We start from the raw sequence: 27,805 nt of genomic DNA, 5'->3' as shown, positions 1-27,805 counted from the left end.
CTCTCAGGCAGAGTGGATGTATTTTTGTCCCATTTCTGTGATTTCACCTGAGAGCCAGTGAATCCTGCCCCTTATTTGGTGTAATTTGGCCGCTCTCAGGCAGAGTGGATGTATTTTAGTCCCATTTCGGGGATGTCACCTGAGAGCCAGGGAATCCTACACCTTATTTGGTGTAATTTGGCCGGTCTCAGGCAGAGTGGATGTATTTTAGTCCCATTTCTGGGATTTCACCTGAGAGCCAGGGAATCCTGCCCCTTATTTGGTGTAATTTGGCCACTCTCAGGCAGAGTGGATGTATTTTTGTCCCATTTCTGTGATTTCACCTGAGAGCCAGTGAATCCTGCCCCTTATTTGGTGTAATTTGGCCGCTCTCAGGCAGAGTGGATGTATTTTCGTCCCATTTCGGGGATGTCACCTGAGAGCCAGGGAATCCTGCCCCTTATTTGTTGTAATTTGGCCGCTCTCAGGCAGAGTGGATGTATTTTAGTCCCATTCCTGGGATTTCACCTGAGAGCCAGGTAATCCTGCACCTTATTTGGTGTAATTTGGCCGCTCTCAGGCAGAGTGGATGTATTTTAGTCCCATTTCTGGGATTTCTCCTGAGAGCCAAGGAATCCTGCACCTTATTTGGTGTAATTTGGCCGCTCTCAGGCAGAGTGGATGTATTTTAGTCCCATTTCTGGGATGTCACCTGAGAGCCAGGGAATCCTGCCCCTTATTTGGTGTAATTTGGCTGCTCTCAGGCAGAGTGGATGTATTTTAGTCCCATTTCTTGGATTTCACCTGAGAGCCAGGGAATCCTGCACCTTATTTGGTGTAATTTGGCAGCTGTCAGGCAGAATGGATGTATTTTAGTCCAATTTCTGGGATTTCACCTTAGAGCCAGGGAATCCTGCCCCTTATTTGGTGTAATTTGGCTGCTCTCAGGCAGAGTGGATGTATTTTAGTCCCATTTGTGTGATTTCACCTGAGAGCCAGGGAATCCTGCCCCTTATTTGGTGTAATTTGGCCACTCTCAGGCAGAGTGAATGTATTTTAGTCCCATTTCTGGGATTTCACCTGAGAGCCAGGGAATCCTTCACCTTATTTGGTGTAATTTGGTCGCTGTCAGGCAGAGTGGATGTCTTTTAGTCCATTTCTGGGATTTCACCTGAGAGCCAGGAATCCTGCACCTTATTTGGTGTAATTTGGCGCCTCTCAGGCAGAGTGGATGTATTTTAGTCCATTTCTGGGATATCACCTGAGAGCCAGGGAATCCTGTCCCTTATTTGGCATAATTTGGCCGCTCTCAGGCAGACTAGATGTATTTTAGTCCCATTTCTGCGATGTCAACTGAGAGCCAGGGAATCCTGCCCCTTATTTGGTGTAATTTGGCCGCTCTCAGGCATAGTGGATGTATTTTAGTCCCATTTCTGGGATGTCACCTGAGAGCCAGGGAATCCTGCCCCTTATTTGGTGTAATTTGGCTGCTCTCAGGCAGAGTGGATGTATTTTAGTCCCATTTCTTGGATTTCACCTGAGAGCCAGGGAATCCTGCACCTTATTTGGTGTAATTTGGCAGCTGTCAGGCAGAATGGATGTATTTTAGTCCAATTTCTGGGATTTCACCTTAGAGCCAGGGAATCCTGCCCCTTATTTGGTGTAATTTGGCTGCTCTCAGGCAGAGTGGATGTATTTTAGTCCCATTTGTGTGATTTCACCTGAGAGCCAGGGAATCCTGCCCCTTATTTGGTGTAATTTGGCCACTCTCAGGCAGAGTGAATGTATTTTAGTCCCATTTCTGGGATTTCACCTGAGAGCCAGGGAATCCTTCACCTTATTTGGTGTAATTTGGTCGCTGTCAGGCAGAGTGGATGTCTTTTAGTCCATTTCTGGGATTTCACCTGAGAGCCAGGAATCCTGCACCTTATTTGGTGTAATTTGGCGCCTCTCAGGCAGAGTGGATGTATTTTAGTCCATTTCTGGGATATCACCTGAGAGCCAGGGAATCCTGTCCCTTATTTGGCATAATTTGGCCGCTCTCAGGCAGACTAGATGTATTTTAGTCCCATTTCTGCGATGTCAACTGAGAGCCAGGGAATCCTGCCCCTTATTTGGTGTAATTTGGCCGCTCTCAGGCATAGTGATGGTATTTTGGTCCCAGTTCTGGGATTTCACCTGAGAGCCAAGGAATCCTGCACATTATTTGGTGTAATTTGGCCGCTCTCAGGCAGAGTGGATGTATTTTAGTCCCATTTCTGGGATTTCACCTGAGAGCCAGGGAATCCTGCCCCTTATTTGGTGTAATTTTGCCGCTCTCAGGCAGAGTGGATGTATTTTAGTCCCATTTCTTGGATTTCACCTGAGAGCCAGGGAATCCTGCACCTTATTTGGTGTAATTTGGCAGCTGTCAGGCAGAATGGATGTATTTTAGTCCAATTTCTGGGATTTCACCTTAGAGCCAGGGAATCCTGCCCCTTATTTGGTGTAATTTGGCTGCTCTCAGGCAGAGTGGATGTATTTTAGTCCCATTTGTGTGATTTCACCTGAGAGCCAGGGAATCCTGCCCCTTATTTGGTGTAATTTGGCCACTCTCAGGCAGAGTGGATGTATTTTAGTCCAATTTCTGGGATTTCACCATAGAGCCAGGGAATCCTGCCCCTTATTTGGTGTAATTTGGCCGCTCTCAGGAAGAGTGGATGTATTTTAGTCCCATTTGTGGGATTTCACCTGAGAGCCTGGGAATCCTGCCCTTTATTTGGTGTAATTTGGCCGCTCTCAGGCAGAGTGGATGTATTTTAGTCCAATTTCTGGGATTTCACCTGAGAGCCAGGGAATCCTGCCCCTTATTTGGTGTAATTTGGCCGCTCTCATTCAGAATGGATGAATTTTAGTCCATTTCTGGGATTTCACCTGAGAGCCAGGGAATCCTGCACCTTATTTGGTGTAATTTGGCCGCTCTCAGGCAGAGTAGATGTATTTTAGTCCAATTTCTGGGATTTCACCTGAGAGCCAGGGAATCCTGCCCCTTATTTGGTGTAATTTGGCCACTCTCAGGCAGAGTGGATGTATTTTTGTCCCATTTCTGGGATTTCACCTGAGAGCCAGGGAATCCTGCACCTTATTTGGTGTAATTTGGCCGCTCTCAGGCAGAGTGGATGTATTTTAGTCCCATTTCTGGGATGTCACCTGTGAGCCAGGGAATCCTTCACCTTATTTGGTGTAATTTGGCTGCTCTCAGGCAGAGTGGATGTATTTTAGTCCCATTTCTGGGATTTCACCTGAGAGCCAGGGAATCCTTCACCTTATTTGGTATAATTTGGCCGCTCTCAGGCAGAGTGGAGGTATTTTAGTACATTTCTGGGATTTCACCTGAGAGCCAGGGAATCCTGCACCTTATTTGGTGTAATTTGGCTGCTCTCAGACAGAGTGGATGTATTTTAGTCCCATTTCTGGGATGTCACCTGAGATCAAGGGAATCCTGCACCTTATTTGGTGTAATTTGGCCGCTCTCAGGCAGAGTGGATGTATTTTAGTCCCATTTCTGGGATTTCACCTGAGAGCCAGGGAATCCTGCTCCTTATTTTATGTAATTTGGCCGCTGTCAGGCAGAGTGGATGTATTTTAGTCCCATTTCTGGGACTTCAGCCTGAGAGCCAGGGAATCCTGCCCCTTATTTGGTGTAATTTGGCCGCTCTCAGGCAGAGTGGATGTATTTTAGTCCCATTTCTGGGATTTCACCTGAGAGCCAGGGAATCCTGCACCTTATTTGGTGTAATTTGGCCGCTCTCAGGCAGAGTGGATGTATTTTAGTCCCATTTCTAGGATTTCACCTGAGAGCCAGGGAATCCTGCCCCTTATTTGGTGTAATTTGGCCGCTCTCAGGCACAGTGATGGTATTTTAGTCCCATTTCTGGGATTTCACCTGAGAGTCAGGGAATCCTGCCCCTTATTTGGTGTAATTTGGCCGCTCTTCGGCAGAGTGGATGTATTTTGGTCCCATTTCTGGGACTTCAGCCTTAGAGCCAGGGAATCCTGCACCTTATTTGGTGTAATTTGGCCGCTCTCAGGCAGAGTGGATGTATTTTAGTCCATTTCTGGGATTTCACCTGATAGCCAGGGAATCCTGCCCCTTATTTGGTGTAATTTGGCCTCTCTCCGGAACAGTAGATGTATTTTAGTCCCATTTCTGGGATTTCACCTGAGAGCCAGGGAATCCTGCCCCTTATTTGGTGTAATTTGGCCACTCTCAGGCAGAGTGGATGTATTTTTGTCCCATTTCTGGGATTTCACCTGAGAGCCAGGGAATCCTGCCCCTTTTTTGGTGTAATTTGGCCTCTCTCAGGCAGAGTGGATGTATTTTCGTCCCATTTGGGGGATGTCACCTGAGAGCCAGGGAATCCTGCCCCTTATTTGGTGTAATTTTGCCGCTCTCAGGCAGAGTGGATGTATTTTAGTCCCATTTCTGGGATTTCACCTGAGAGGCAGGGAATCCTGCACCTTATTTGGTGTAATTTGGCAGCTGTCAGGCAGAATGGATGTATTTTAGTCCAATTTCTGGGATTTCACCTTAGAGCCAGGGAATCCTGCCCCTTATTTGGTGTAATTTGGCTGCTCTCAGGCAGAGTGGATGTATTTTAGTCCCATTTGTGTGATTTCACCTGAGAGCCAGGGAATCCTGCCCCTTATTTGGTGTAATTTGGCCACTCTCAGGCAGAGTGGATGTATTTTAGTCCAATTTCTGGGATTTCACCTTAGAGCCAGGGAATCCTGCCCCTTATTTGGTGTAATTTTGCCGCTCTCAGGCAGAGTGGATGTATTTTAGTCCCATTTCTAGGATTTCACCTGAGAGCCAGGGAATCCTGCCCCTTATTTGGTGTAATTTGGCCGCTCTCAGGCATAGTGATGGTATTTTAGTCCCATTTCTGGGATTTCACCTGAGAGTCAGGGAATCCTGCCCCTTATTTGGTGTAATTTGGCCGCTCTTCGGCAGAGTGGATGTATTTTGGTCCCATTTCTGGGACTTCAGCCTTAGAGCCAGGGAATCCTGCACCTTATTTGGTGTAATTTGGCCGCTCTCAGGCAGAGTGGATGTATTTTAGTCCATTTCTGGGATTTCACCTGATAGCCAGGGAATCCTGCCCCTTATTTGGTGTAATTTGGCCTCTCTCCGGAACAGTAGATGTATTTTAGTCCCATTTCTGGGATTTCACCTGAGAGCCAGGGAATCCTGCCCCTTATTTGGTGTAATTTGGCCACTCTCAGGCAGAGTGGATGTATTTTTGTCCCATTTCTGGGATTTCACCTGAGAGCCAGGGAATCCTGCCCCTTTTTTGGTGTAATTTGGCCTCTCTCAGGCAGAGTGGATGTATTTTCGTCCCATTTCGGGGATGTCACCTGAGAGCCAGGGAATCCTGCCCCTTATTTGGTGTAATTTTGCCGCTCTCAGGCAGAGTGGATGTATTTTAGTCCCATTTCTGGGATTTCACCTGAGAGGCAGGGAATCCTGCACCTTATTTGGTGTAATTTGGCAGCTGTCAGGCAGAATGGATGTATTTTAGTCCAATTTCTGGGATTTCACCTTAGAGCCAGGGAATCCTGCCCCTTATTTGGTGTAATTTGGCTGCTCTCAGGCAGAGTGGTTGTATTTTAGTCCCATTTGTGTGATTTCACCTGAGAGCCAGGGAATCCTGCCCCTTATTTGGTGTAATTTGGCCACTCTCAGGCAGAGTGGATGTATTTTAGTCCAATTTCTGGGATTTCACCTTAGAGCCAGGGAATCCTGCACCTTATTTGGTGTAATTTGGCCGCTCTCAGGAAGAGTGGATGTATTTTAGTCCCATTTGTGGGATTTCACCTGAGAGCCAGGGAATCCTGCCCCTTATTTGGTGTAATTTGGCTGCTCTCAGGCAGAGTGGATGTATTTTAGTCCCATTTGTGGGATTTCACCTGAGAGCCTGGGAATCCTGCCCTTTATTTGGTGTAATTTGGCCGCTCTCAGGCAGAGTGGATGTATTTTAGTCCAATTTCTGGGATTTCACCTGAGAGCCAGGGAATCCTGCCCCTTATTTGGTGTAATTTGGCCACTCTCGGGCAGAGTGGATGTATTTTTGTCCCATTTCTGGGATTTCACCTGAGAGCCAGGGAATCCTGCACCTTATTTGGTGTAATTTGGCCGCTCTCAGGCAGAGTGGATGTATTTTAGTCCCATTTCTGGGATGTCACCTGTGAGCCAGGGAATACTGCACCTTACTTGGTGTAATTTGGATGCTCTCAGGCAGAGTGGATGTATTTTAGTCCCATTCCTGGGATTTCACCTGAGAGCCAGGGAATCCTTCACCTTATTTGGTGTAATTTGGCCGCTCTCAGGCAGAGTGGAGGTATTTTAGTACATTTCTGGGATTTCACCTGAGAGCCAGGGAATCCTGCACCTTATTTCGTGTAATTTGGCCGCTCTCAGACAGAGTGGATGTATTTTAGTCCCATTTCTGGGATGTCACCTGAGATCAAGGGAATCCTGCACCTTATTTGGTGTAATTTGGCCGCTCTCAGGCAGAGTGGATGTATTTTAGTCCCATTTCTGGGATTTGACCTGAGAGCCAGGGAATCGTGCTCCCTATTTGATATAATTTGGCCGCTGTCAGGCAGAGTGGATGTATTTTAGTCCCATTTCTGGGACTTCAGCCTGAGAGCCAGGGAATCCTGCACCTCATTTGGTGTAATTTGGCCGCTCTCAGGCAGAGTGGATGTATTTTAGTCCCATTTCTAGGATTTCACCTGAGAGCCAGGGAATCCTGCCCCTTATTTGGTGTAATTTGGCCGCTCTCAGGCATAGTGATGGTATTTTAGTCCCATTTCTGGGATTTCACCTGAGAGCCAGGGAATCCTGCCCCTTATTTGGTGTAATTTGGCCTTTCTCAGGAACAGTAGATGTATTTTAGTCCCATTTCTGGGATTTCACCTGAGAGCCAGGGAATCCTGCACCTTATTTGGTGTAATTTGGCTGCTCTCAGGCAGAGTGGATGTATTTTGATCCATTTCTGGGATGTCACTTGAGAGCCTGGGATTCCTGCCCCTTATTTGGTGTAATTTGGCCGCTCTCAGGCAGAGTGGATGTATTTTAGTCCGATTTCTGGGATTTCACCTGAGAGCCAGGGAATCCTTCCCCTTATTTGGTGTAATTTGGCCGCTCTTCGGCAGAGTGGATGTATTTTGGTCCCATTTCTGGGACTTCAGCCTTAGAGCCAGGGAATCCTGCACCTTATTTGGTGTAATTTGGCCGCTCTCAGGCAGAGTGGATGTATTTTAGTCCATTTCTGGGATTTCACCTGATAGCCAGGGAATCCTGCCCCTTATTTGGTGTAATTTGGCCTCTCTCAGGAACAGTAGATGTATTTTAGTTCCATTTCTGGGATTTCACCTGAGAGCAAGGGAATCCTGCCCCTTATTTGGTGTAATTTGGCCACTCTCAGGCAGAGTGGATGTATTTTTGTCCCATTTCTGGGATTTCACCTGAGAGCCAGGGAATCCTGCCCCTTTTTTGGTGTAATTTGGCCTCTCTCAGGCAGAGTGGATGTATTTTCGTCCCATTTCTGGGATGTCACCTGAGAGCCAGGGAATCCTGCCCCTTATTTTTTGTAATTTGGCCGCTCTCAGGCAGAGTGGATGTATTTTAGTCCCATTTCTGGGATGTCACCTGAGAGCCAGGGAATCCTGCCCCTTATTTGGTGTAATTTGGCCTCTCTCAGGCAGAGTGGATGTATTTTATTCCCATTTCTGGGATGTCACCTGAGAGCCAGGGAATCCTGTCCCTTATTTGGTGTAATTTGGCCTCTCTCAGGCAGAGTGGATGTATTTTAGTCCCATTTCTGGGATTTCACCTGACAGCCAGGGAATCCTGCCCCTTATTTGGTGTCATTTGGCTGCTCTCAGGCAGAGTGGATGTATTTTAGTCCCATTTCTGGGATTTCACCTGAGAGCCAGGGAATCCTGCCCCTTATTTGTTGTAATTTGACCGCTCTCAGGCAGAGTGGATGTATTTTAGTCCCATTTCTGGGATTTCACCTGAGAGCCAGGGAATCCTGCCCCTTATTTGGTGTAATTTTGCCGCTCTCAGGCAGAGTGGATGTATTTTAGTCCCATTTCTGGGATTTCACCTGAGAGCCAGGGAATCCTGCCCCTTATTTGGTGTAATTTGGCCGCTCTCAGGCAGAGTGGTTGTATTTTAGTCCCATTTCTGGGATTTCACCTGAGAGCTAGGGAATCCTGCACCTTATTTGGTGTAATTTGGCAGCTGTCAGGCAGAGTGGATGTATTTTAGTCCAACTTCTGGGATTTCACCTTAGAGCCAGGGAATCCTGCCCCTTATTTGGTGTAATTTGGCTGCTCTCAGGCAGAGTGGATGTATTTTAGTCCCATTTCTGGGATTTCACCTGAGAGCCAGGGAATCCTGCCCCTTATTTGGTGTAATTTGGCCACTCTCAGGCAGAGTGGATGTATTTTTGTCCCATTTCTGGGATTTCACCTGAGAGCCAGGGAATCCTGCCCCTTTTTTGGTGTAATTTGGCCTCTTTCAGGCAGAGTGGATGTATTTTCGTCCCATTTCTGGGATGTCACCTGAGAGCCAGGGAATCCTGCCCCTTATTTGTTGTAATTTGGCCGCTCTCAGGCAGAGTAGATGTATTTTAGTCCCAATTCTGGGATGTCACCTGAGAGCCAGGGAATCCTGCCCCTTATTTGGTGTAATTTGGCCTCTCTCAGGCAGAGTGGATGTATTTTAGTCCCATTACTGGGATGTCACCTGAGAGCCAGGGAATCCTGTCCCTTATTTGGTGTAATTTGGCCTCTCTCAGCCAGAGTGGATGTATTTTAGTCCCATTTCTGGGATTTCACCTGAGAGCCAGGGAATCCTGCCCCTTATTTGGTGTAATTTGGCTGATCTCAGGCAGAGTGGATGTATTTTAGTCCCATTTCTGGGATTTCACCTTAGAGCTAGGGAATCCTGCACCTTATTTGGTGTAATTTGGCAGCTGTCAGGCAGAGTGGATGTATTTTAGTCCCATTTCTGGGATTTCACCTGAGAGCCAGGGAATCCTGCCCCTTATTTGTTGTAATTTGGCCGCTCTCAGGCAGAGTGGATGTATTTTAGTCCCATTTCTGGGATTTCACCTGAGAGCCAGGGAATCCTGCCCCTTATTTGGTGTAATTTTGCCGCTCTCAGGCAGAGTGGATGTATTTTAGTCCCATTTGTGGGATTTCACCTGAGAGCCAGGGAATCCTGCCCCTTATTTGGTGTAATTTGGCCACTCTCAGGCAGAGTGGATGTATTTTAGTCCAATTTCTGGGATTTCACCTTAGAACCAGGGAATCCTGCCCCTTATTTGGTGTAATTTGGCCGCTCTCAAGAAGAGTGGATGTATTTTAGTCCCATTTGTGGGATTTCTCCTGAGAGCCAGGGAATCCTGCCCCTTATTTGGTGTAATTTGGCTGCTCTCAGGCAGAGTGGATGTATTTTAGTCCCATTTGTGGGATTTCACCTGAGAGCCAGGGAATCCTGCCCCTTATTTGGTGTAATTTGGCCGCTCTCAGGCAGAGTGGATGTATTTTAGTCCCATTTCTGGGATTTCACCTGAGAGCTAGGGAATCCTGCACCTTATTTGGTGTAATTTGGCAGCTGTCAGGCAGAGTGGATGTATTTTAGTCCAATTTCTGGGATTTCACCATAGAGCCAGGGAATCCTGCCCCTTATTTGGTGTAATTTGGCTGCTCTCAGGCAGAGTGGATGTATTTTAGTCCCATTTCTGGGATTTCACCTGAGAGCCAGGGAATCCTGCCCCTTATTTGGTGTAATTTGGCCACTCTCAGGCAGAGTGGATGTATTTTTGTCCCATTTCTGGGATTTCACCTGAGAGCCAGGGAATCCTGCCCCTTTTTTGGTGTAATTTGGCCTCTTTCAGGCAGAGTGGATGTATTTTCGTCCCATTTCTGGGATGTCACCTGAGAGCCAGGGAATCCTGCCCCTTATTTGTTGTAATTTGGCCGCTCTCAGGCAGAGTAGATGTATTTTAGTCCCATTTCTGGGATGTCACCTGAGAGCCAGGGAATCCTGCCCCTTATTTGGTGTAATTTGGCCTCTCTCAGGTAGAGTGGATGTATTTTAGTCCCATTTCTGGGTTGTCACCTGAGTGCCAGGGAATCCTGTCCCTTATTTGGTGTAATTTGGCCTCTCTCAGGCAGAGTGGATGTATTTTAGTCCCATTTCTGGGATTTCACCTGAGAGCCAGGGAATCCTGCCCCTTATTTGGTGTAATTTGGCTGATCTCAGGCAGAGTGGATGTATTTTAGTCCCATTTCTGGGATTTCACCTTAGAGCTAGGGAATCCTGCACCTTATTTGGTGTAATTTGGCAGCTGTCAGGCAGAGTGGATGTATTTTTGTCCCATTTCTGGGATTTCACCTGAGAGCCAGGGAATCCTGCCCCTTATTTGTTGTAATTTGGCCGCTCTCAGGCAGAGTGGATGTATTTTAGTCCCATTTCTGGGATTTCACCTGAGAGCCAGGGAATCCTGCCCCTTATTTGGTGTAATTTTGCCGCTCTCAGGCAGAGTGGATGTATTTTAGTCCCATTTGTGGGATTTCACCTGAGAGCCAGGGAATCCTGCCCCTTATTTGTTGTAATTTGGCCACTCTCAGGCAGAGTGGATGTATTTTAGTCCAATTTCTGGGATTTCACCTTAGAACCAGGGAATCCTGCACCTTATTTGGTGTAATTTGGCCGCTCTCAAGAAGAGTGGATGTATTTTAGTCCCATTTGTGGGATTTCTCCTGAGAGCCGGGGAATCCTGCCCCTTATTTGGTGTAATTTGGCTGCTCTCAGGCAGAGTGGATGTATTTTAGTCCCATTTGTGGGATTTCACTTGAGAGCCAGGGAATCCTGCCCCTTATTTGGTGTAATTTGGCCGCTATCAGGCAGAGTGGATGTATTTTAGTCCAATTTCTGGGATTTCACCTGAGAGCCAGGGAATCCTGCCCCTTATTTGGTGTAATTTGGCCGCTCTCAGGCAGAATGGATGTATTTTAGTCCATTTCTGGGATTTCACCTGAGAGCCAGGGAATCCTGCACCTTATTTGGTGTAATTTGGCCGCTCTCAGGCAGAGTGGATGTATTTTAGTCCAATTTCTGGGATTTCACCTGAGAGCCAGGGAATCCTGCCCCTTATTTGGAGTAATTTGGCCGCTCTCAGGCAGAGTGGATGTATTTTTGTCCCATTTCTGGGATGTCACCTGTGAGCCAGGGAATACTGCACCTTATTTGGTGTAATTTGGCCGCTCTCAGGCAGAGTGGATGTATTTTAGTCCAATTTCTGGGATTTCACCTGAGAGCCAGGGAATCCTGCCCCTTATTTGGTGTAATTTGGCCGCTCTCAGGCAGAGTGGATGTATTTTAGTCCAATTTCTGGGATTTCACCTGAGAGCCAGGGAATCCTGCACCTTATTTGGTGTAATTTGGCCGCTCTCAGGCAGAGTGGATGTATTTTAGTCCCATTTCTGGGATGTCACCTGAGAGCCAAGGAATCCTGCACCTTATTTGGTGTAATTTGGCAGCTCTCAGGCAGAGTGGATGTATTTTAGTCCCATTTCTGGGATGTCACCTGAGAGCCAGGGAATTCTGCCCCTTATTTGGTGTAATTTGGCAGCTCTCAGGCAGAGTGGATGTATTTTAGTCCCATTTCTGGGATGTCACCTGAGAGCCAGGGAATCCTGCCCCTTATTTGGTGTAATTTGGCAGCTCTCAGGCAGAGTGGATGTATTTTAGTCCCATTTCTGGGATGTCACCTGAGATCCAGGGAATTCTGCCCCTTATTTGGTGTAATTTGGCCTCTCTCAGGCAGAGTGGATGTATTTTAGTCCCATTTCTGGGACTTCAGCCTGAGAGCCAGGGAATCCTGCCCCTTATTTGGTGTAATTTAGCCACTCTCAGGCAGAGTGGATGTATTTTAGTCCCATTTCTGGGATTTCACCTGAGAGCCAGGGAATCCTGCTCCTTATTTGATGTAATTTGGCCGCTGTCAGGCAGAGTGGATGTATTTTAGTCCCATTTCTGGGACTTCAGCCTGAGAGCCAGGGAATCCTGCCCCTTATTTGGTGTAATTTGGCCGCTCTCAGGCAGAGTGGATGTATTTTAGTCCCATTTCTGGGATTTCACCTGAGATCCAGGGAATCCTGCTCCTTATTTGATGTAATTTGGCAGCTGTCAGGCAGAGTGGATGTATTTTAGTCCCATTTCTGAGATGTCACCTGAGAGCCAGGGAATCCTGCCCCTTATTTGGTGTAATTTGGCCGCTCTCAGGCATAGTGATAGTATTTTAGTCCCATTTCTGGGATTTCACCTGAGAGCCAAGGAATCCTGCACATTATTTGGTGTAATTTGGCCGCTCTCAGGCAGAGTGGATGTATTTTAGTCCCATTTCTGGGATTTCACCTGAGAGCCAGGGAATCCTGCACCTTATTTGGTGTAATTTGGCCGCTCTCAGGCAGAGTGGATGTATTTTAGTCCCATTTCTGGGATTTCACCTGAGATCCAGGGAATCCTGCTCCTTATTTGATATAATTTGGCAGCTGTCAGGCAGAGTGGATGTATTTTAGTCCCATTTCTGGGATGTCACCTGAGAGCCAGGGAATCCTGCCCCTTATTTGGTGTAATTTGGCCGCTCTCAGGCATAGTGATAGTATTTTAGTCCCATTTCTGGGATTTCACCTGAGAGCCAAGGAATCCTGCACATTATTTGGTGTAATTTGGCCGCTCTCAGGCAGAGTGGATGTATTTTAGTCCCATTTCTGGGATTTCACCTGAGAGCCAGGGAATCCTGCACCTTATTTGGTGTAATTTGGCCGCTCTCAGGAAGAGTGGATGTATTTTAGTTCCATTTATGGGACTTCAGACTGAGAGCCAGGGAATCCTTCACCTTATTTGGTGTAATTTGGCGGCTCTCAGGCAGAGTGGATGTATTTTAGTCCCATTTCTGGGATTTCACCTGAGAACCTGGGAATCCTGCCCCTTATTTGGTGTAATTTGGCCGCTGTCAGGCAGAGTGGATGTATTTTAGTCCATTTCTGGGACTTCACCTGATAGCCAGGGAATCCTGCACATTATTTGGCATAATTTGGCCGCTCTCAGGCAGAGTGGATGTATTTTATTCCATTTCTGGGATTTCACCTGAGAGCCAAGGAATCCTGCCCCTTATTTGGTGTAATTTGGCCGATCTCAGGCAGAGTGGATGTATTTTAGTCCATTTCTGGGACTTCACCTGATAGCCAGGGAATCCTGCCCCTTATTTGGTGTAATTTGGCCTCTCTCAGGCACAGTAGATGTATTTTAGTCCCATTTCTGGGATGTCACCTGAAAGCCATGGAATCCTGCACCTTATTTGGTGTAACTTTGCCGCTCTCGGGCAGAGTAGATGTGTTTTAGTCCCATTTCTGGGATTTCACCTGAAAGCCAGGGAGTCCTGCACCTTATTTGGTGTAATTCGGCTGCTCTCAGGCAGAGTGGATGTATTTTAGTCCCATTTCTGGGATTTCACCTGAGAGCCAGGGAATCCTGCACCTTATTTGGTGAAATTTGGCCAATCTCAGGCAGAGTAGATGTATTTTAGTCCCATTTCTGGGATGTCACCTGAGAGCCAGGGAATCCTGCCCTTTATTTGGTGTAATTTGGCAGCTCTCAGGCAGAGTGGATGTATTTTAGTCCCATTTCTGGGACTTCAGCCTGAGAGCCAGGGAATCCTGCCCCTTATGTGGTGTAATTTGGCCGCTCTCAGGCAGAGTGGATGTATTTTATTTCATTTCTGGGATTTCACCTGAGAGCCAGGGAATCCTGCACCTTATTTGGTGTAATTTGGCCGCTCTCAGGCAGAGTGGATGTATTTTATTCCATTTCTGGGATTTCACCTGAAAGCCAGGGAATCCTTCACCTTATTTGGTGTAATTCGGCTGCTCTCAGGCAGAGTGGATGTATTTTAGTCCCATTTCTAGGATTTCACCTGAGAGCCAGGGAATCCTGCTCCTTATTTGATGTAATTTGGCCGATCTCAGGCAGAGTGGATGTATTTTAGTCCCATTTCTGGGATGTCACCTGAGAGCCAGGGAATCCTGCACCTTATTTGGTGTAATTTGGCCGCTCTCAGGCAGAGTGGATGTATTTTATTCCATTTCTGGGATTTCACCTGAAAGCCAGGGAATCCTGCACCTTATTTAGTGTAATTCGGCTGCTCTCAGGCAGAGTGGATGTATTTTAGTCCCATTTCTAGGATTTCACCTGAGAGCCAGGGAATCCTGCTCCTTATTTGATGTAATTTGGCCGCTCTTAGGCATAGTGTTGTTATTTTGGTCCCAGTTCGGGGATGTCACCTGAGAGCCAGGGAATCCTGCCCCTTATTTGGTGTAACTTGGCCGCTCTCAGGCAGAGTGGATGTATTTTAGTCCCATTTCTGGGATGTCACCTGAGAGCCAGGGAATCCTGCACCTTATTTGGTGTAATTCGGCTGCTCTCAGGCAGAGTGGATGTATTTTAGTCCCATTTCTGGGATTTCACCTGAGAGCCAAGGAATCCTGCCCCTTATTTGGTGTAATTTGGCAGCTCTCAGGCAGAGTAGATGTATTTTTGTCCAATTTCTGGGATGTCACCTGAGAGCCAGGGAATCCTGCCCCTTATTTGGTGTAATTTGGCCGCTCTCAGGCAGAGTAGATGTATTTTTGTCCCATTTCTGGGATTTCACCTGAGAGCCAGGGAATCCTAAACCTTATTTGGTGTAACTTTGCCGCTCTCAGGCAGAGTAGATGTATTTTATTCCATTTATGGGATTTCACCTGAGAGCCAGGGAATCCTGCCCCTTATTTGGTGTAATTTGGCCGCTCTCAGGCAGAGTAGATGTATTTTTGTCCCATTTCTGGGATGTCACCTGAAAGCCATGGAATCCTAAACCTTATTTGGTGTAACTTTGCCGCTCTCAGGCAGAGTGGATGTATTTTAGTCCCATTTCTGGGATTTCACCTGAGAGCCAGGGAATCCTGCACCTTATTTGGTGTAATTTGGCCACTCTCAGGCAGAGTAGATGTATTTTAGTCCCATTTCTGGGACTTCAGCCTGAGAGCCAGGGAATCCTGCTCCTTATTTGATGTAATTTGGCCGCTCTCAGGCATAATGTTGTTATTTTGATCCCAGTTCGGGGATGTCACCTGAGAGCCAGGGAATCCTGCCCCTTATTTGGCGTAATTTAGCCGCTCTCAGGCAGAGTGGATGTATTTTAGTCCCATTTCTGGGATTTCACCTGAGAGGCAGGCAATCCTGCCCCTTATTTGGTGTGATTTGGCCGCTCTCAGGCAGAGTGGATGTATTTTTGTCCCATTTCTGGGATGTCACCTGAGAGCCAGGGAATCCAGCACCTTATTCGGTGTCATTTTGCCGATCTCAGGCAGAGTGGATGTATTTTCGTCCCATTTCTGGGATTTCACAGGAGAGCCAGGGAATTCTACACCTTATTTGGTGTAATTTGGCCGCTCTCAGGCAGAGTGGATGTATTTTCGTCCCATTTCTGGGATTTCACCTGAGAGCCAGGGAATCCTGCACATTATTTGGTGTAATTTGGTCGCTGTCAGGCTGAGTGGATGTATTTTAGTCCCATTTCTGGGATTTCACCTGAGAGCCAGGGAATTCTGCACCTTATTTGTTGTAATTTGGCCGCTCTCAGGCAGAGTGGATGTATTTTTGTCCCATTTCTGGGATTTCACCTGAGAGCAAGGGAATCCTGCCCCTTATTTGTTGTAATTTGGCCGCTCTTCGGCAGAGTGGATGTATTTTAGTCCCATTCCTGGGATTTCACCTGAGAGCCAAGGAATCCTGCACCTTATTTGGTGTAATTTGGCCGTTCTCAGGCAGAGTGGATGTATTTTAGTCCCATTTCTGGGATTTCACCTGAGAGCCAGGGAATCATGCTCCTTATTTGGTGTAATTTGGCTGCTCTCAGGCAGAGTGAATGTATTTTAGTTCCATTTATGGGACTTCAGACTGAGAGCCAGGGAATCCTTCACCTTATTTGGTGTAATTTGGCCGCTCTCAGGCAGAGTGGATGTATTTTAGTCCCATTTCTGGGATTTCACTGAGAGCCAAGGAATCCTGCCCCTTATTTGGTGTAATTTGGCCGCTCTCAGGCAGAGTGGATGTATTTTAGTCCATTTCTGGGACTTCACCTGATAGCCAGGGAATCCTGCCCCTTATTTGGCATAATTTGGCCACTCTCAGGCAGAGTGGATGTATTTTATTCCATTTATGGGATTTCACCTGAGAGCCAGGGAATCCTGCCCCTTATTTGGTGTAATTTGGCCGCTTTCAGGCAGAGTGGATGTATTTTTGTCCCATTTCTGGGATTTCACCTGAGAGCCAGGGAATCCTGACCCTTATTTGGTGTAATTTGGCCGCTCTCAGGCAGAGTGGATGTATTTTTGTCCCATTTCTGGGATTTCTCCTGAGAGCCAGGGAATCCTGCACCTTATTTGGTGTAATTTGGCCACTCTCAGGCAGAGTAGATGTATTTTAGTCCCATTTCTGGGATGTCATCTGAGAGCAAGGCAATCCTGCCGCTTTTTTGGTGTAATTTGGCCTCTCTCAGGCAGAGTGGATGTATTTTATTCCATTTATGGGATTTCACCTGAGAGCCAGGGAATCCTGCCCCTTATTTGGTGTAATTTGGCCGCTCTCAGGCAGAGTGGATGTATTTTCGTCCCATTTCTGGGATTTCACCTGAGAGCCAGGGAATCCTGCACATTATTTGGTGTAATTTGGTCGCTGTCAGGCTGAGTGGATGTATTTTAGTCCCATTTCTGGGATTTCACCTGAGAGCCAGGGAATTCTGCACCTTATTTGTTGTAATTTGGCCGCTCTCAGGCAGAGTGGATGTATTTTTGTCCCATTTCTGGGATTTCACCTGAGAGCAAGGGAATCCTGCCCCTTATTTGTTGTAATTTGGCCGCTCTTCGGCAGAGTGGATGTATTTTAGTCCCATTCCTGGGATTTCACCTGAGAGCCAAGGAATCCTGCACCTTATTTGGTGTAATTTGGCCGTTCTCAGGCAGAGTGGATGTATTTTAGTCCCATTTCTGGGATTTCACCTGAGAGCCAGGGAATCATGCTCCTTATTTGGTGTAATTTGGCTGCTCTCAGGCAGAGTGAATGTATTTTAGTTCCATTTATGGGACTTCAGACTGAGAGCCAGGGAATCCTTCACCTTATTTGGTGTAATTTGGCCGCTCTCAGGCAGAGTGGATGTATTTTAGTCCCATTTCTGGGATTTCACTGAGAGCCAAGGAATCCTGCCCCTTATTTGGTGTAATTTGGCCGCTCTCAGGCAGAGTGGATGTATTTTAGTCCCATTTCTGGGATTTCTCCTGAGAGCCAGGGAATCCTGCACCTTATTTGGTGTAATTTGGCCACTCTCAGGCAGAGTAGATGTATTTTAGTCCCATTTCTGGGATGTCATCTGAGAGCAAGGCAATCCTGCCGCTTTTTTGGTGTAATTTGGCCTCTCTCAGGCAGAGTGGATGTATTTTATTCCATTTATGGGATTTCACCTGAGAGCCAGGGAATCCTGCCCCTTATTTGGTGTAATTTGGCCGCTTTCAGGCAGAGTGGATGTATTTTAGTCCCATTTCTGGGATTTCACCTGAGAGCAAGGCAATCCTGCCGCTTTTTTGGTGTAATTTGGCCTCTCTCAGGCAGAGTGGATGTATTTTTGTCCCATTTCTGGGATGTCACCTGAGAGCCAGAGAATCCAGCACCTTATTCGGTGTCATTTTGCCGATCTCAGGCAGAGTAGATGTATTTTAGTCCCATTTCTGGGATTTCACCTGAGAGCCAGGGAATCCTGCCCCTTATTTGGTGTAATTTGGCCGCTCTCAGGAAGAGTGGATGTATTTTATTCCATTTCTGGGATTTCACCTGAGAGCCAAGGAATCCTGCCCCTTATTTGGTGTAATTTAGCCGCTCTCAGGCAGAGTGGAGGTATTTTTGTCACATTTCTGGGATTTCACCTGAAAGCCAGGGAATCCTGCACCTTATTTGGTGTAATTTGGCTGCTCTCAGGCATAGTGGATGTATTTTAGCCCCATTTCTGGGATTTCACCTGAGGGCCAAGGAATCCTGCCCCTTATTTGGTGTAATTTGGCCGCTCTCAGGCAGAGTAGATGTATTTTAGTCCCATTTCTGGGATGTCACCTGAGAGCCAGGGAATCCTGCCCCTTATTTGGTGTAATTTTGCCGCTCTCAGGCAGAGTGGATGTATTTTAGTCCCATTTCTATGATTTCACCTTAGAGCCAGGGAATCCTGCTCCTTATTTGATGTAATTTGGCCGCTCTCAGGCATAGTGTTGTTATTTTGGTCCCAGTTCGGGGATGTCACCTGAGAGCCAGGGAATCCTGCCCCTTATTTGGCGTAATTTAGCCCCTCTCAGCCAGAGTGGATGTATTTTAGTCCCATTTCTGGGATGTCACCTGAGAGCCAGGGAATCCAGCACCTTATTCGATGTCATTTTGCCGATCTCAGGCAGAGTGGATGTATTTTCGTCCCATTTCTGGGATTTCACCTGAGAGCAAGGGAATCCTGCCCCTTATTTGTTGTAATTTGGCCGCTCTTCGGCAGAGTGGATGTATTTTAGTCCCATTCCTGGGATTTCACCTGAGAGCCAGGAAATCCTGCACCTTATTTGGTGTAATTTGGCCTCTCTCAGGCAGAGTGGATGTATTTTAGTCCATTTCTGGGACTTCACCTGAGAGCCAGGGAAGACTGTCCCTTATTTGGTGTAATTTGGCCGCTCTCAGGCACAGTAGATGTATTTTATTCCATTTCTGGGATGTCACCTGAGAGCCAGGGAATCCTGCCCCTTATTTGGTGTAATTTGGCCGCTCTCAGGCAGAGTGGATGTATTTTAGTCCCATTTCTGGGATTTCACCTTAGAACCAGGGAATCCTGCACCTTATTTGGTGTAATTTGGCCGCTCTCAGGCAGAGTGGATGTATTTTAGTCCCATTCCTGGGATTTCACCTGAGAGCCAGGGAATCCTGCACCTTATTTGGTGTAATTTGGCCGCTCTCAGGCAGAGTGGATGTATTTTAGTCCCATTTCTGGGATTTCATCTGAGAGCCAGGGAATCCTGCACCTTATTTGGTGTAATTTGGCCGCCCTCAGGCAGAGTGGATGTATTTTAGTCCCATTTCTGGGATTTCACCTGAGAGCCTGGGAATATTGCCCCTTATTTGGTGTAATTTGGCCGCTCTCAGGCAGAGTGGATGTATTTTAGTCCCATTTCTGGGATTTCACCTGAGAGCCAGGGAATCCTGCCCCTTTTTTGGTGTAATTTAGCCTCTCTCAGGCAGAGTGGATGTATTTTAGTCCCATTTCTGGGATTTCACCTGAGAGCCAGGCAATCCTGCCCCTTTTTTGGTGTAATTTGGCCTCTCTCAGGCAGAGTGGATGTATTTTTGTCCCATTTCTGGGATGTCACCTGAGAGCCAGGGAATCCTACACCTTATTTGGTGTAATTTGGCTTCTCTCAGGCAGAGTGGATGTATTTTAGTCCCATTTCTGGTATTTCACCTGAGAGCCAGGGAATCCTGCCCCTTATTTGTTGTAATTTGGCCGCTCTTCGGCAGAGTGGATGTATTTTAGTCCCATTCCTGGGATTTCACCTGAGAGCCAGGGAATCCTGCACCTTATTTGGTGTAACTTTGCCACTCTCAGGCAGAGTGGATGTATTTTAGTCCCATTTCTGGGATTTCACCTTAGAGCCAGGGAATCCTGCCCCTTATTTGGTGTAATTTAGCCACTCTCAGGCAGAGTGGATGTATTTTATTCCATTTCTGGGATTTCACCTGAGAGCCAGGGAATCCTGGACCTTATTTGGTGTTATTTGGCCGCTCTTCGGCAGAGTGGATGTATTTTAGTCCCATTGCTGGGATATCACCTGAAAGCCATGGAATCCTGCACCTTATTTGGTGCAATTTAGCCACTCTCAGGCAGAGTGGATGTATTTTAGTCCCATTTATGGGATGTCATCTGAAAGCCATGGAATACTGCACCTTATTTGGTGTAATTTGGCCGCTCTCAGGCAGAGTGGATGTATTTTTGTCCCATTTCTGGGATGTCACCTGAGAGCCAGGGAATCCTGCACCTTATTCGGTGTCATTTTGCCGATCTCAGGCAGAGTGGATGTATTTTCTTCCCATTTCTGGGATTTCACCTGAGAGCCAGGGAATCCTACACCTTATTTGGTGTAATTTGGCCGCTCTCAGGCAGAGTGGATGTATTTTAGTCCCATTTCTGGGATTTCACCTGAGAGTCAGAGAATTCTGTACCTTATTTGGTGTAATTTGGCCACTCAGGCAGAGTGGATGTATTTTAGTCCCATTTCTGGGATTTCACCTGAGAGCCAGGGAATCCTGCCCATTATTTGGTGTAATTTGGCTGCTCTCAGGCAGAGTGGATGTATTTTAGTCCCATTTCTGGGATTTCACCTTAGAGCCAGGGAATCCTGCTCCTTATTCGGTGTAATTTGGCCACTCTCAGGCAGAGTACATGTATTTTAGTCCCATTTCTGGGATTTCACCTGAGAGCCAGAGAATTCTGCACCTTATTTGGTGTAATTTGGCCGCTCTCAGGCAGAGTGGATGTATTTTATTCCATTTCTGGGATTTCACCTGAGAGCCAGGGAATCCTGCCCCTTATTTGGTGTAATTTGGCCACTCTCAGGCAGAGTGGATGTATTTTTGTCCCATTTCTGGGATGTCACCTGAAAGCCAGGGAATCCAGACCCTTATTTGGTGTAACTTTGCCACTCTCAGGCAGAGTGGATGTATTTTAGTCCCATTTCTGGGATTTCACCTGAGAGCAAGGGAATCCTGCCCATTATTTGGTGTAATTTGGCTGCTCTCAGGCAGAGTGGATGTATTTTAGTCCCATTTCTGGGATTTCACCTGAGAGCCAGGGAATCCGGCCCCTTATTTGGTGTAATTTGGCCGCTCTCAGGCCGAGTGGATGTATTTTAGTCCCATTTCTGGGATTTCACCTGAGAGCCAGGGAATCCTGCACCTTATTTGGTGTAATTTGGCCGCTCTCTGGCAGAGCAGATGTATTTTAGTCCCATTTCTGGGACTTCACCTGAGAGCCAGGGAATCCTGCACCTTATTTGGTTAATTTGGCCGCTCTCAGGCAGAGTGGATGTATTTTAGTCCCATTTGTGGGATTTCACCTGAGAGCCAGGGAATCCTGCCCATTATTTGGTGTAATTTGGCTGCTCTCAGGCAGAGTGGATGTATTTTAGTCACATTTCTGGGATTTCACCTGAGAGCCAGGGAATCCAGCCCCTTATTTGGTGTAATTTGGCCGCTCTCAAGCCGAGTGGATGTATTTTTTTCCATTTCTGGGATTTCACCTGAGAGCCAGGGAATCCTGCACCTTATTTGGTGTAATTTGGCCACTCTCAGGTAGAGTGGATGTATTTTAGTTCCATTTATGGGACTTCAGACTGAGAGCCAGAGAATCCTGTCCCTTATTTGGTGTAATTTGGCCACTCTCAGGCCGAGTGGATGTATTTTAGTCCCATTTCTGGGATTTCACCTGAGAGCCAGGGAATCCTGCACCTTATTTTGTGTAATTTGGCCGCTCTCAGGCAGAGTGGATGTATTTTAGTCCCATTTCTTGGATTTCACCTGAGAGCCAAGGAATCCTGCCCCTTATTTGGTGTAATTTGGCCGCTCTCTGGCAGAGCAGATGTATTTTAGTCCCATTTCTGGGATTTCACCTGAGAGCCAGGGAATCCTGCTCCTTATTTGGTGTAATTTGGCCACTCTCAGGCAGAGTGGATGTATTTTAGTCCCATTTCTGGGATTTCACCTGAGAGCCAGGGAATCCTGCTCCTTATTTGATGTAATTTGGCCGCTGTTAGGCAGAGTGGATGTATTTTAGTCCCATTTCTGGGACTTCAGCCTGAGAGCCAGGGAATCCTGCCCCTTATTTGGCGTAATTTAGCCGCTCTCAGGCAGAGTGGATGTATTTTAGTCCCATTTGTGGGATTTCACCTGAGAGCCAGGGAATCCTGCACCTTATTTGGTATAATTTGGCCGCTCTCAGGCAGAGTGGATGTATTTTAGTCCCATTTCTAGGATTTCACCTGAGAGCCAGGGAATCCTGCCCCTTATTTGGCATAATTTAGCCGCTCTCAGGCAGAGTGGATGTATTTTAGTCCCATTTCTGGGATTTCACCTGAGAGCCAGGGAATCCTGCCCCTTATTTGGTGGAATTTGGCCGCTCTCAGGCAGTGCAAATGTATTTTAGTCCCATTTCTGGGATGTCACCTGAGAGCCAGGGAATCCTGCTCCTTATTTGATGTAATTTGGCCGCTGTCAGGCAGAGTGGATGTATTTTAGTCCCATTTCTGGGATGTCACCTGAGAGCCAGGGAATCCTGCCCCTTATTTGGTGTAATTTGGCCGCTCTCAGTCATAGTGATGGTATTTTAGTCCCATTTCTGGGATTTCACCTGAGAGCCAGGGAATCCTGCCCCTTATTTGGTGTAATTTGGCCTCTCTCAGGAACAGTAGATGTATTTTAGTCCCATTTCTGGGATTTCACCTGAGAGCCAGGGAATCCTGCACCTTATTTGGTGTAATTTGGCCGCTCTCAGGCAGAGTGGATGTATTTTAGTCCCATTTCTAGGATTTCACCTGAGAGCCAGGGAATCCTGCCCCTTATTTGGCATAATTTAGCCGCTCTCAGGCAGAGTGGATGTATTTTAGTCCCATTTCTGGGATTTCACCTGAGAGCCAGGGAATCCTGCCCCTTATTTGGTGGAATTTGGCCGCTCTCAGGCAGTGCAAATGTATTTTAGTCCCATTTCTGGGATGTCACCTGAGAGCCAGGGAATCCTGCTCCTTATTTGATGTAATTTGGCCGCTGTCAGGCAGAGTGGATGTATTTTAGTCCCATTTCTGGGATGTCACCTGAGAGCCAGGGAATCCTGCCCCTTATTTGGTGTAATTTGGCCGCTCTCAGTCATAGTGATGGTATTTTAGTCCCATTTCTGGGATTTCACCTGAGAGCCAGGGAATCCTGCCCCTTATTTGGTGTAATTTGGCTGCTCTCAGGCAGAGTGGATGTATTTTGATCCATTTCTGGGATGTCACCTGAGAGCCTGGGAATCCTGCCCCTTATTTTGTGTAATTTGGCCGCTCTCAGGCAGAGTGGATGTATTTTTGTCCCATTTCTGTGATTTCACCTGAGAGCCAGTGAATCCTGCCCCTTATTTGGTGTAATTTGGCCGCTCTCACGCAGAGTGGATGTATTTTCGTCCCATTTCGGGGATGTCACCTGAGAGCCAGGGAATCCTACACCTTATTTGGTGTAATTTGGCCGGTCTCAGGCAGAGTGGATGTATTTTAGTCCCATTTCTGGGATTTCACCTGAGAGCCAGGGAATCCTGCCCCTTATTTGGTGTAATTTGGCCACTCTCAGGCAGAGTGGATGTATTTTTGTCCCATTTCTGTGATTTCACCTGAGAGCCAGTGAATCCTGCCCCTTATTTGGTGTAATTTGGCCGCTCTCAGGCAGAGTGGATGTATTTTCGTCCCATTTCGGGGATGTCACCTGAGAGCCAGGGAATCCTGCCCCTTATTTGTTGTAATTTGGCCGCTCTCAGGCAGAGTGGATGTATTTTAGTCCCATTCCTGGGATTTCACCTGAGAGCCAGGTAATCCTGCACCTTATTTGGTGTAATTTGGCCGCTCTCATGCAGAGTGGATGTATTTTAGTCCCATTTCTGGGATTTCACCTGAGAGCCAAGGAATCCTGCACCTTATTTGGTGTAATTTGGCCGCTCTCAGGCAGAGTGGATGTATTTTAGTCCCATTTCTGGGATGTCACCTGAGAGCCAGGGAATCCTGCCCCTTATTTGGTGTAATTTGGCTGCTCTCAGGCAGAGTGGATGTATTTTAGTCCCATTTCTTGGATTTCACCTGAGAGCCAGGGAATCCTGCACCTTATTTGGTGTAATTTGGCAGCTGTCAGGCAGAATGGATGTATTTTAGTCCAATTTCTGGGATTTCACCTTAGAGCCAGGGAATCCTGCCCCTTATTTGGTGTAATTTGGCTGCTCTCAGGCAGAGTGGATGTATTTTAGTCCCATTTGTGTGATTTCACCTGAGAGCCAGGGAATCCTGCCCCTTATTTGGTGTAATTTGGCCACTCTCAGGCAGAGTGAATGTATTTTAGTCCCATTTCTGGGATTTCACCTGAGAGCCAGGGAATCCTTCACCTTATTTGGTGTAATTTGGTCGCTGTCAGGCAGAGTGGATGTATTTTAGTCCATTTCTGGGATTTCATCTGAGAGCCAGGAATCCTGCACCTTATTTGGTGTAATTTGGCGCCTCTCAGGCAGAGTAGATGTATTTTAGTCCATTTCTGGGATATCACCTGAGAGCCAGGGAATCCTGTCCCTTATTTGGCATAATTTGGCCGCTCTCCGGCAGACTAGATGTATTTTAGTCCCATTTCTGCGATGTCAACTGAGAGCCAGGGAATCCTGCCCCTTATTTGGTGTAATTTGGCCGCTCTCAGGCATAGTGATGGTATTTTGGTCCCAGTTCTGGGATTTCACCTGAGAGCCAAGGAATCCTGCACATTATTTGGTGTAATTTGGCCGCTCTCAGGCAGAGTGGATGTATTTTAGTCCCATTTCTGGGATTTCACCTGAGAGCCAGGGAATCCTGCCCCTTATTTGGTGTAATTTTGCCGCTCTCAGGCAGAGTGGATGTATTTTAGTCCCATTTCTTGGATTTCACCTGAGAGCCAGGGAATCCTGCACCTTATTTGGTGTAATTTGGCAGCTGTCAGGCAGAATGGATGTATTTTAGTCCAATTTCTGGGATTTCACCTTAGAGCCAGGGAATCCTGCCCCTTATTTGGTGTAATTTGGCTGCTCTCAGGCAGAGTTGATGTATTTTAGTCCCATTTGTGTGATTTCACCTGAGAGCCAGGGAATCCTGCCCCTTATTTGGTGTAATTTGGCCACTCTCAGGCAGAGTGGATGTATTTTAGTCCAATTTCTGGGATTTCACCTGAGAGCCAGGGAATCCTGCACCTTATTTGGTGTAATTTGGCCGCTCTCAGGAAGAGTGGATGTATTTTAGTCCCATTCCTGGGATTTCACCTGAGAGCCAGGTAATCCTGCACCTTATTTGGTGTAATTTGGCCGCTCTCAGGCAGAGTGGATGTATTTTAGTCCCATTTCTGGGATTTCACCTGAGAGCCAAGGAATCCTGCACCTTATTTGGTGTAATTTGGCCGCTCTCAGGCAGAGTGGATGTATTTTAGTCCCATTTCTGGGATGTCACCTGAGAGCCAGGGAATCCTGCCCCTTATTTGGTGTAATTTGGCTGCTCTCAGGCAGAGTGGATGTATTTTAGTCCCATTTCTTGGATTTCACCTGAGAGCCAGGGAATCCTGCATCTTATTTGGTGTAATTTGGCAGCTGTCAGGCAGAATGGATGTATTTTAGTCCAATTTCTGGGATTTCACCTTAGAGCCAGGGAATCCTGCCCCTTATTTGGTGTAATTTGGCTGCTCTCAGGCAGAGTGGATGTATTTTAGTCTCATTTGTGTGATTTCACCTGAGAGCCAGGGAATCCTGCCCCTTATTTGGTGTAATTTGGCCACTCTCAGGCAGAGTGAATGTATTTTAGTCCCATTTCTGGGATTTCACCTGAGAGCCAGGGAATCCTTCACCTTATTTGGTGTAATTTGGTCGCTGTCAGGCAGAGTGGATGTATTTTAGTCCATTTCTGGGATTTCACCTGAGAGCCAGGAATCCTGCACCTTATTTGGTGTAATTTGGCGCCTCTCAGGCAGAGTGGATGTATTTTAGTCCATTTCTGGGATATCACCTGAGAGCCAGGGAATCCTGTCCCTTATTTGGCATAATTTGGCCGCTCTCAGGCAGACTAGATGTATTTTAGTCCCATTTCTGCGATGTCAACTGAGAGCCAGGGAATCCTGCCCCTTATTTGGTGTAATTTGGCCGCTCTCAGGCATAGTGATGGTATTTTGGTCCCAGTTCTGGGATTTCACCTGAGAGCCAAGGAATCCTGCACATTATTTGGTGTAATTTGGCCGCTCTCAGGCAGAGTGGATGTATTTTAGTCCCATTTCTGGGATTTCACCTGAGAGCCAGGGAATCCTGCCCCTTATTTGGTGTAATTTTGCCGCTCTCAGGCAGAGTGGATGTATTTTAGTCCCATTTCTTGGATTTCACCTGAGAGCCAGGGAATCCTGCACCTTATTTGGTGTAATTTGGCAGCTGTCAGGCAGAATGGATGTATTTTAGTCCAATTTCTGGGATTTCACCTTAGAGCCAGGGAATCCTGCCCCTTATTTGGTGTAATTTGGCTGCTCTCAGGCAGAGTGGATGTATTTTAGTCCCATTTGTGTGATTTCACCTGAGAGCCAGGGAATCCTGCCCCTTATTTGGTGTAATTTGGCCACTCTCAGGCAGAGTGGATGTATTTTAGTCCAATTTCTGGGATTTCACCATAGAGCCAGGGAATCCTGCACCTTATTTGGTGTAATTTGGCCGCTCTCAGGAAGAGTGGATGTATTTTAGTCCCATTTGTGGGATTTCACCTGAGAGCCAGGGAATCCTGCCCCTTATTTGGTGTAATTTGGCTGCTCTCAGGCAGAGTGGATGTATTTTAGTCCCATTTGTGGGATTTCACCTGAGAGCCTGGGAATCCTGCCCTTTATTTGGTGTAATTTGGCCGCTCTCAGGCAGAGTGGATGTATTTTAGTCCAATTTCTGGGATTTCAACTGAGAGCCAGGGAATCCTGCCCCTTATTTGGTGTAATTTGGCCGCTCTCATTCAGAATGGATGTATTTTAGTCCATTTCTGGGATTTCACCTGAGAGCCAGGGAATCCTGCACCTTATTTGGTGTAATTTGGCCGCTCTCAGGCAGAGTAGATGTATTTTAGTCCAATTTCTGGGATTTCACCTGAGAGCCAGGGAATCCTGCCCCTTATTTGGTGTAATTTGGCCGCTCTCATTCAGAATGGATGTATTTTAGTCCATTTCTGGGATTTCACCTGAGAGCCAGGGAATCCTGCACCTTATTTCGTGTAATTTGGCCGCTCTCAGGCAGAGTAGATGTATTTTAGTCCAATTTCTGGGATTTCACCTGAGAGCCAGGGAATCCTGCCCCTTATTTGGTGTAATTTGGCCACTCTCAGGCAGAGTGGATGTATTTTTGTCCCATTTCTGGGATTTCACCTGAGAGCCAGGGAATCCTGCACCTTATTTGGTGTAATTTGGCCGCTCTCAGGCAGTGCAAATGTATTTTAGTCCCATTTCTGGGATGTCACCTGAGATCCAGGGAATCCTGCTCCTTATTTGATGTAATTTGGCCGCTGTCAGGCAGAGTGGATGTATTTTAGTCCCATTTCTGGGATGTCACCTGAGAGTCAGGGAATCCTGCCCCTTATTTGGTGTAATTTGGCCGCTCTCAGTCATAGTGATGGTATTTTAGTCCCATTTCTGGGATTTCACCTGAGAGCCAGGGAATCCTGCCCCTTATTTGGTGTAATTTGGCCTCTCTCAGGAACAGTAGATGTATTTTAGTCCCATTTCTGGGATTTCACCTGAGAGCCAGGGAATCCTGCACCTTATTTGGTGTAATTTGGCTGCTCTCAGGCAGAGTGGATGTATTTTAGTCCCATTTCTAGGATTTCACCTGAG

The sequence above is a fragment of the Phyllobates terribilis genome, unplaced genomic scaffold, assembly GCF_046119375.1.
Source record: "Phyllobates terribilis strain yellow unplaced genomic scaffold, ASM4611937v1 Scaffold_351__1_contigs__length_1975267, whole genome shotgun sequence".
Classification (NCBI taxonomy): domain Eukaryota; kingdom Metazoa; phylum Chordata; class Amphibia; order Anura; family Dendrobatidae; genus Phyllobates; species Phyllobates terribilis.
The sequence above is the reverse complement of the archived record's forward strand: the minus strand, read 5'-3'. Positions refer to the sequence as shown.